We start from the raw sequence: 10,516 nt of genomic DNA, 5'->3' as shown, positions 1-10,516 counted from the left end.
CAAAAGATTTCAACAAAAACCTTGTTAAAGGTCAAAATTGTCAAAAAAACAAAAGATAAGGGTAGAAAGTGGCATTTATGTTTTTATAAGGGCCAAACAGGTCCTACATGTATAAAAAGGTATTTTTATGTTAAACATCCTTTAAAAAGAGCCAAAAATGCAAATTTGAGCTTAATGGGCCAAAACCTTTGGGCCTCACGGTTTTGGGCCCAATTTGCGAAAAAAAATGAAATTTTTGGATTTAAAAATGTTATTTGGTCAAAGTTTGAGTCATAAATGTAAATAAACCAAATTTAGGGGTGAAAATAACATTTATTTTCAAATTGAACCAAAAATGCAAATTTTTTCAAAATTGGGCCGAAAGTGTAAATTTTTACAAACAAGGAGCTGAAAATGTACTTTTCTGTAAAACAGGGTTCTAAATGTGAAGATATAACTTTTTGGGCTAAATCCGAGAAATTCCAAACATTTGGGACAAAATTACAAATTTTTATAAATTATGGACTAAAGTGTCATTTTTACAAAACTCTGGGCCTTAATTAAAAATTGGAGGATTATTGGCCAAAAATGTCATTTTTACGAAATGAAAGCTTCTTTTCATCAATGTAGTAAACCTCAAGGTAAAACAAACAACGGAATAAAAACAAACGAACGAAATACGTCGATAACTATTTATTGGGCCTAATATTCACATTTCTTGACCATTGGGCCCTAAGGGCCCAATTAAGTGTGTATTGAGCCCAATGTTTTCCATGACATGTTTATTGGGTTTTGCGACCCACTTACATGTTAAATTGGGCCTAAGTTATGGATTACATGTTTATTGGGCTTTTGTGGCCCATTTACATGCCTATTGGGCCTAAATTACCATTTTACATGTGATTGGGCCTTTGTGGCCAAATTTCATACTAATAGGGCTTGGAATGGAAATTTCATATGTTAGTAAGTCGTAACGATACCTTTATGTAATCATTAAACTTCGTATACCTATATATGTACCTTTCGAATACAAAAACATATTACATATACTAAACATTAAACATAATACAAGATGAGGTTGTGAATCTAGTGAGACTTGTCGGTTGGCACCACTGAGTGTACAATCGTAGCCTGTAGTTATAATCAGAGTTTCCTGGAAGGAAAACGGGAGTTTGTGTATAGATCTATACGGGGTGACCCCCCATGCCTTAGCTGTTCGCTACAGCTAGACTAGGCCAGTCTAGGGCGATAACATCCTTAGCATGACCGGCATTTGGAAAAATACCAAGACGGGCGAACTAGTCATTATCATGCATGGTTATAACGGCTCATATAGGGATTCAATACCAAAAGAAACTTTCAAAGATAAATTCTTTGATTGTGTCAATACAAAATAACTTATTTAACGATACCAGAATCTAGACATTCTTATAAAACAGAAAATATCGGATTTTCTCGGGGAAATTATTCATTTTACATTTATCATTTATTCACAATACAACGAAACGAAACCACTCTTTTATAAACTATAACTATGAAATTCACACATGCATTTATACTTGATTTTCACAACATTTTCAGACATTTTACAGAAAATAGCGGATTTTCTGGGTTTTTATGAAAGATACAAAGACTTTTACTCAAACATACTTATGAACTCACCAACATTATATATGTTGACCGTTTTCAAAATAACTTGTATTCTCAGGTAATCGTTAAGTTGGAAGATATGCAAGTGTGTATGGTTTCGTTTTATGTAATATCACTTATCGTACTTTTAACAATTTGAACTTGTGTATTTTAACAATGTACTTGATATGAACAATGTTGGTTTTATTATGTAATGTTAGTGATGAATGTGTTATGCTTCATGTATATTCATTGTGATGATTATTCAATTGTTAGTCACACGAGCCCCCGGACGTTTCCGCCGTCTAGTTCGAGGGTGTGACAGGTTGGTATCAGAGCCATGTTTATAGTGAACTAGCATATCTAACCATACATGATATGCAACTATAAACACAATGGGACTAAATAACTCTGAACAAAATAAAAATCTCACACTTATGTGCGTATACTAGGATAATAATCTAACAACATCTAATAAAAGCTTCTGGAGGAAATTGAACACTATGATTAAACCTGGGCAGTTATGTAATCATATTAGTGATAAATATAGCCTGATCAACTATATTTATTCAGAATATGACCAACATGTGTTCGGGAGTGATCATAGCGGGAAATGAATCCAAAAGCCTACCTCACTCTCCAATAACTGTAGGGAACCCAAAACTGAAATAATTAAAAATATGATATAGGAATAATCAAAACATTAGGCACTCAACATCTTTCTGTTCCATGACAGAAAGATGCCTCAAAGACCCACCCATGGAAACAACGCAACACCGACCCCACCTGAGATAAACTCGCTGGCATTCCAGGCAGCAGTATCCGCTGCGGTCTCTGCAGCACTTGCGCAGATTCACAATGGAAACAATGGAGAAGGAAATGGTCAGGGAGCCGGAAGCACCAATGAAGGGACAAACCACGGAGCCGCACGAGCATGAACCTACAAGGACTTCACCAACGCCAAACCTTAGACCTTTAATGGGACAGGAGGCGTAATAGCTCTGAAGAGATGGATCGAGAATGTAGAATCCGTCTTCGAAATCTGCAAATGTCCGAATGACTGTATGTTCAAGTTCGCAGCCTGCACGTTCATTGACCAAGCTCTCTCCTGGTGGAATGGCCACATAGAGGCCATGACACTTCCGGTGGCGAACGCGATTCCCTGGGAAGAGCTGAAGGGGATGTTGTTAGCCGAATATAGTCCTAGAGGTGAGATTCAGAAGGTGGAACAAGAGTTGTGGAACCTGACGGTTAAAAACTCCAACATCGACGCATACATATCCCGGTTTAGCGAGCTATCTCTTCTGTGTCCTGGAATGATCACCTCAGAAGGGAAAAAGATTGAGAGGTTTATCTGGGGATTGCCTGCACCTATCCAAGGGAATGTCATTGCGGCAAACCCTAATACGTTTGATAGTGCCAAGAGACTGGACAAGTAACTGTATGATCATGGCAATAAGAAGGGTGCCAAAACAGTGGAAGCAGAGGTTAAGAAGGAGGAAGAGAACAAGAAGGGTAGAAACAACAAGAGAAAGGGAAAGCAAAACTCAGAATCGTCTAAGAAGCAACAAACGGTGTCTGTCCATGCTGCAACACAAGCTATCACCACACCAAATGCTCCAGTCTCATCCACACCAAATGCTTCAAAGTAGTATTCAGGAATTCTTCCCAAGTGTAACAAATGCAACTTCCACCATCATGGAGAGTGCAGAGAAATGAATTGCACAAGGTGCAACCGGAAGGGCCATACAGCAAAGTATTGTAGGACTCAGCTCCCACAGAACCAGATGACAAACAACAACAACAACAACAACAACAACAACAACAACAATGACAACAACACCAATGTTGGAGCCAGCTATACCTGTTACAGATGTGGGAAGACCGGGTTTTTCAGGCGAAACTGCCCCAACGAACAATCAAGGGGCAGGAGCAGCAGGGAGAGTGCTGACAATGGGTCTGGGTGAAGCAGTGCAGGACCCAACCGTTGTCACCGGTACGTTCCTACTTAACAACTCGTATGCATGCATCCTATTTGATAGTGGGGCGGAACGAAGTTTTGTTAGTAATAAATTCAAACACTTGCTAAATCAACAACCCCGGAAGCTCAACGAAGCCTTTACGGTGGAAATGGCTAATGGGAAATCAGAAACAACAGAAGATATCTATATAGGATGTACGTTAGCACTACACAATTACCCCTTCAAAATAAACTTAACTCCTATAAATATTAGGAGTTTTGATGTGATCATCCGCATGGATTGGTTAAGCCCCCATCATGCCGATATTATGTGTCACGAGAACGCCGTTCGCCTTCATCTTCCTAATCACGAAACCCTAATAATCTACAGAGATAAACCCGGCGCAAACCTTCTCCTTATCTCATGCGTCAAGGCACAAAAGTGTCTACAAAAGAAGAACTACACATTCCTTGCTCACGTGGTGGATAAAACCAAAGAGGAAGAGAGCATTCGCAACATCCTAGCGGCATGTGACTTCCCGAACGTGTTTCCAGAAGATCTTCCGGGAATACCCCCAGGACGACAAATTGAATTCCGAATCGACCTAGTGCCTGGAGCCACTCCAATAGCCAAATCACCCTATAGGTTGGCTCCTACAGAAATGCAAGAGTTATCATGCCAACTGGGCGAACTCCTGGAGAAAGGATTCATGAGACCCAGCTTCTCGCCATGGGGAGCTCCGATTCTTTTCGTTAAAAAGAAAGACGGATCCTTCAGGATGTGCATCGACTATAGGGAGTTAAACAAACTCACCATCAAAAACCGGTATCCACTTCCACGAATTGATGATCTATTTGACCAGCTTCAAGGATCTAGTTACTTTTCAAAGATAGATCTGAGATCCGGTTATCATCAACTCAAAGTCCGAGATGAGGACATTCCTAAGACTGCTTTCCGAACTCGATACGGTTATTACGAATTTGTCGTAATGCCCTTCGGTCTAAAAAATGGCCCCGTTGCATTTATGGACCTCATGAATCGAGTATGTCGCCCATTCCTTGATAAATTCGTCATCGTTTTCATCGACGATATTCTCGTGTACTCTCGAAGCGAATAAGATCATAGCCAACACCTTCGACAGATTTTAGAAACCCTACGGGCTGAAAAGTTGTATGCGAAACTCTCCAAGTGCGAGTTCTGGCTCCGCAGTGTGAACTTCCTGGGCCATGTAATCAGTCAGGAAGGAATACATGTGGACCCCTCCAAGATCAAAGTGATCGAAAACTGGGCAATTCCACTAACGCCAATAGAAATTCGCCAATTCTTGGGTCTCGCAGGCTACTACCGAAGATTCATTCAAAACTTTTCCATGATAGCCAAACCCCTCACCACGTTAACCCAAAAAGGCATACCCTTTAAATGGACAGAAAAGCAAGAGCTTGCCTTCTAAACCTTGAAGCAATCCCTTTGTAGTGCTCCGGTGCTATCCTTACCGGAGGGAACCGAAGACTTCATAGTTTACTGTGATGCTTCGAATCAGGGTTTAGGTTGTGTCCTCATGCAACGAGAGAAAGTAATTGCTTATGCATCCAAACAACCAAAAACACATAAAGTAAATCACACCACGCATGATCTAGAACTGGGGGGCAGTGGTCTTCACCTTAAAATTTTGGAGGCACTACCTCTAGGGTACCAAGTGCACCATCTTTACAGACCATAAGAGCCTCCAGCACATTCTAAATCAAAAGGAGCTAAACATGAGGCAGCGAAGATGGGTTGAGCTGTGAAACGATTATGAATGTGAGATCAAATATCATCCCGACAAGGCTAACGTGGTAGCCGATGCCCTGAGCAGAAAGGAATATTCAAATCGTCGTGTGAAGACTCTGTCGATCACCATCCAACCTCATCTAGCTTCACAGATCAAGGAAGCTCAATTGGACGCATTGAAGCCACAGAATGTCGCTAGTGAATCGCTATGTGGAATGGAGAAGGAGCTCGAAGTTAAAGACAACGGAACCCACTACTTCATGAATAGAATCTGGGTTCCCAAAATTGGGGGATTCAGAGAGATAGTCATGCATGAAGCCCACACGACGCGATATTCTATTCATCCGGGGTCAGATAAAATGTATTTGGATATTAAGCAGCAATATTGGTGGCCTAATATGAAGGCAGAGATAGCTACTTTCGTGGGTAAGTGTCTTACTTGCGCCAAGGTGAAAGTGGAATACCAAAAGCCCTCGGGACTATTGCAAAAACCAGTGATACCCGAGTGGAAACGGGAAAGGATTACTATGGACTTCGTGACTAAATTGCCAAAGGCAGCAGACGGATTGGATGCTATCTGGGTAATTGCCGATAGATTGACAAAATCCGCTCATTTCCTGCCAATAAAAGAATCCTACAAGATGGAAAAGCTGACCCGAATCTACATCAAGGAGGTCGTGAAACTCCATGGAGTGCCAGTATCTATTATCTCGGATCGAGTTAGGAGATTTACTTCAAGATTCTGGCAATCTCTTCTGAAGGCAATGGGAACACAACTAGATATGAGCACCGCCTACCACCCACAGACGTATGGTCAGAGTGACCGTACCATCCACACACTCGAGGATATGCTCTAAGATTGCGTGATTAACTTCGGAAAATCATGGGCTGCCCATTTTCCTTTGATCAAATTCTCTGATAACAACAGTTACCATACGAGCATCAAGGTTGCTCCCTTTGAGGCTCTCTGTGGTCGTAAATGTAGATCGCCCCTATGCTGGGCCGAGGTGGGTGACACTCAACTAGCAAAAGGACAATCGCTAGCCAGTGCTCTTACAGAACCCGAAATCATTCGTGAAACAACCGAGAAGATAGTCCAAATCAAAGCTCGACTTCAGGCATCGCGAGGCCGACAGAAGAGCTATGCTGACAAGCGGCGAAAGCCACTAGAATTTCAAGTCGGGGATCGCTTGCTATTAAAGGTCTCTCCATGGAAGGGAATGATTCGATTTGGGAAAAGAGGAAAATTGAACCCGCGGTACATTGGACTGTTCGAGATTCTTGCCCGCATTGGTCCAGTGGCTTACAAGCTGCAGCTACCCGTCGAGCTCAACAACGTACACCTAGTGTTCCACGTCTCGAATCTGAAGAAGTGTCTATCAGATGAAACCCTTGTCGTTCCTTTGGAAGAGATAGAGATAAACGAGAATCTACTGTTCGTCGAAGAACCAGTTGAGATTATGGATAGGGAAGTGAAGCGTACAAAGCAAAGTCGCATCCCGATCGTGAAGGTTCGATGGAGCACAAAATGTGGACCGAAATTCACGTGGGAACGTGAAGACCAGATGAAGCAAAAGTACCCTCACCTATTCTTTCCTTCAGAAACCTAGTTTTCAAAAGAATTTCGGGACGGAATTCCCTCTAACGGGGGGATGATGTCACAACTTGCATTTTAGCTAGGAAATTCTATTCCTATGTAACCATTCATCAATTGTAAAACATATACTTTAAGTAAATCTCACTCAATGCTCAGTTAGATTCATCAATTATATTCATCAAAGAGTCTGCAGCCCTAAGATCCACGGTTTAAGTCCATATTGGACTAGGAGTTCCTTATTGGGCCTAATGGACCAATAAGCACCCAATTCAACTTTATTGGATTAGAAGCCCTAATTGGATCCTATTTGGACCCAATTCATAAATCTAAAACAATTTAGACTAGTTGGGTCTAGAATGATTCATTCTAACCCTAATGGGCCTCATTGGGCCATAACCAAGTCCATTTAACCTTAGTGAACCATTGTTGGATTAGGTGTCTAAGTCCATAACTATTTCTGGTATGTACTTGACCCAACCCGGCATGGTCCATTTGGGTTGCATGGCACCATGCAATTGGATAGACTAAATGAGAGAAATAACACTTGTGGATTATTAATATATTATAAGTTCTAATATATTAATAATATTATTTAATTAGTTTGATCAAGAATTAATTTAGAATTAATTAAGTGATCAAAAGATAACTAATTAAATATATGGGTTGATTATGTAAATTATGCATAACTTGTATAGTGGGCTAAGAGGCTCCATGGATTATCAAGTTGGGTTAAACCCGTAGGATGCTCTATGGGAGTTACAAACCCATGGGTCATGGAAATGAAGAGTCATGACACATTAAGGTTTACATGGTGTAACCCTAGATGTGTCAACACTATATAAAGAACCCATGCTCCACCAAAATCGGTTGCACACAAGAATCAAGAGGGCTAGAGCCGATTTCGCAAGTGTAATATTCTCTCAAAAGTTTACTCCAAAAGCATTTGGTGTTGTGTGAAGCATTTGAGGCATCACACTTGGGGTGCTAGGCTCACAAGGTTTCAAGGATCATAAGCAACAACAAGGTAAGTTATTCTATCTTTCATGCAAGTTAAAATTTGTTCCCCATGTATGCTACATAGGAATATAACCTTGGAATTCAACTTTGCATGATAATTAGACAAACATAGATCCAAGGTTATTAGGGTTGCATGTACACTTAGGAAGTGTTAGAATGCTCAAAACCCATCAGTGGTATCAGAGCCTAGGTTTGTTTGTTGTTTTTTTTAATGTTTATGGTAATCCATTTACAATGGCAATTATCAAAATTACAAGTTTTTTTAAGTGTAATTTTTTATTCTTGAAAGTGTTCATATTCATGTTCTTGAACTTATGAAGATTAGATGATCATAAGAATTGTTTGTAACCTTCATGGTAGTTTAATTCATGATCATAATGTGTTTTAATGGAGTCCATAACTTGTTCTCAAGTTATGGAAAACGAAAAGTCTCACTTTTATTAAAGCCAGTAAAAGAACACAAGAGTTATAAAAATGAAGAGTCTTCATTTTTATTACTCAATTAATTCAAAAGTTATAAGAAATTAAAAGTTTTTGAAGTTTACAAAACTTGCCCTCAAGTTTTGGAACAAGTAAAGTCTTGATTAAAACTTTAGTTCCAACCCTTAGAATTTTAAAAGTTAAAATTCAACCCTTATACTTTATAATATTATAAGTTACTAATATATATATGTATAAGATCAAGTCGTCTTACCGCTAGTACACCTCATTCATGAAGCCGGTCTATAAGGGGGGTATAAGGTTGTTGCCTATAAAATGGCAACTTAATGGGTGTCCACTCTCACCCACCGCTTCCTTGATCGGTGGAGGGTCGTTAGCCGAACGGGTAAGACAAGGACTTATAAATTCAACCCTTAAGGGGGGTATAAGTTAAAAGTTAAAATTCAACCCTTATACTTTATAATATTATAAGTTACTAATATATATATGTATAAGATCATGTCGTCTTACCGCTAGTACGCCTCATTCACGAAGCCGGTCTATAAGGGGGGTATAAGGTTGTTTCCTATAAAATGGCAACTTAATGGGTGTCCACTCTCGCCCACCACTTCCTTGATCGGCGGAGGGTCGTTAGCCGAACGGGTAAGACAAGGACTTATAAATTCTCATTAAAAGTATGATGAATATTATAAAGTAACTAAATGCTTTTATTAAATTCCCAATCCTAGTTACTTTAAGAAATTGTGAATAAGGTGCTAATCCATGAAATTACACTTTACACTTTGTTTAAGTCGTTGGTGGAGCGTGTGTGGGTAACCGGCACACTAACTTGGACTTAACAAGGTAGGTAAAGGGTGACTTAAGGTTTATCATAGTATCGGTGGAGTGTGTGTGGTTTACCGGCACATCAATTGAGTGATAAACTTTAAGGGTACCAAGTGATTTGCATGGTTACTTCACACCTCGTTTTGTGATCCTCGGTATCCCAGTCACAAAACATGGAGGGCACACTCGAGATTGAAACATGCCTTTGAAAAAAAAAATTCATTGAATCTCAAAAGAATCTAGGAATTTCTAAGAACCAATTAAAAACCTAATATCTATATTTCGTTTTTCATGGTGGAAATTGGTGAATCGTCATTCACCTACCTTTGAAATATGTTATAGCTTGGATTATGGCATACCTCTTCTAAGTTATAATATATTGTGATTGGATCCTAGCCTTAATATTACATTTGGGTGTTTTATTAAGGACTCTCTTAATATCTAAACTCATCTTGTTCTCTTCTTTCAGATGTCTTCAAACAATGCTGCTTCTGGCTCTAATCCTAATGGCTCCTTTACACTTATGAACTTGTGTGGGAAAGTCATTTTTGATGGATCCAACTTCAATGAATGGATCAGAAACATCAGGATGATTACCCGCTACGAGGACAAAGAATATGTCCTTGACAAGGAGCTTAAGGAGATTGATGAGACCACTACAACTCCCCAGGAGATCGCTGACTTCCGGGCACATGAAAGGGATGCTACAAAAGTGGCATGCATCATGTTGGCCACCATGACAGCGGAACTCCAAAAGTCCTATGAGGACTTCTACCCTTTTGAAATGCACAAAGATCTGATGGAAAGATACCATCAAAGTGCACGACAAGAGAGGTATGAAATCATATGCTCTATCATAACAACCATGATGAAGGACGGGGAATCCGTCACGAGCCACATGCAGAAAATGCAAAGGTATGTGGATCGGTTGCTGAAGCTTAATGTGAACTTCCCTGAGGAGCTTGCAATAGATATCATTTTGCACTCCTTACCATCGTGCTATGATCAATTCCGCATGACATATCACATGAATAAGGAAGAGGTCACACTCAGCAAACTTCAGGGACTCCTCAAGACCGCAGAAACAGGTCTTAAGGGTAAGTCAGTTGTTAACACTCCTACTCCAAACTCCGCCCCGGTTTTGGCAATCGGGAAAAGTCGAGGGAAGAAGAGGAAGGGCTCTTCGAAGGGTACCAAGGCTAGGACCCTTGATGGCTCTTCTTCAAGTGGAACCAAGAAAGGTTTCGTCACTCCTTCTTCTGACCCAAAAGAGGCTGAATGCTTCTATTGCCATGAA

The sequence above is a fragment of the Lactuca virosa genome, chromosome 2 (genome assembly GCF_052849685.1).
Source record: "Lactuca virosa cultivar CGN04683 chromosome 2, Lactuca_virosa_CGN04683_v6, whole genome shotgun sequence".
In the NCBI taxonomy this organism is placed as follows: Eukaryota; Viridiplantae; Streptophyta; class Magnoliopsida; order Asterales; family Asteraceae; genus Lactuca; species Lactuca virosa.
Note: the sequence above shows the minus strand (reverse complement) of the source record.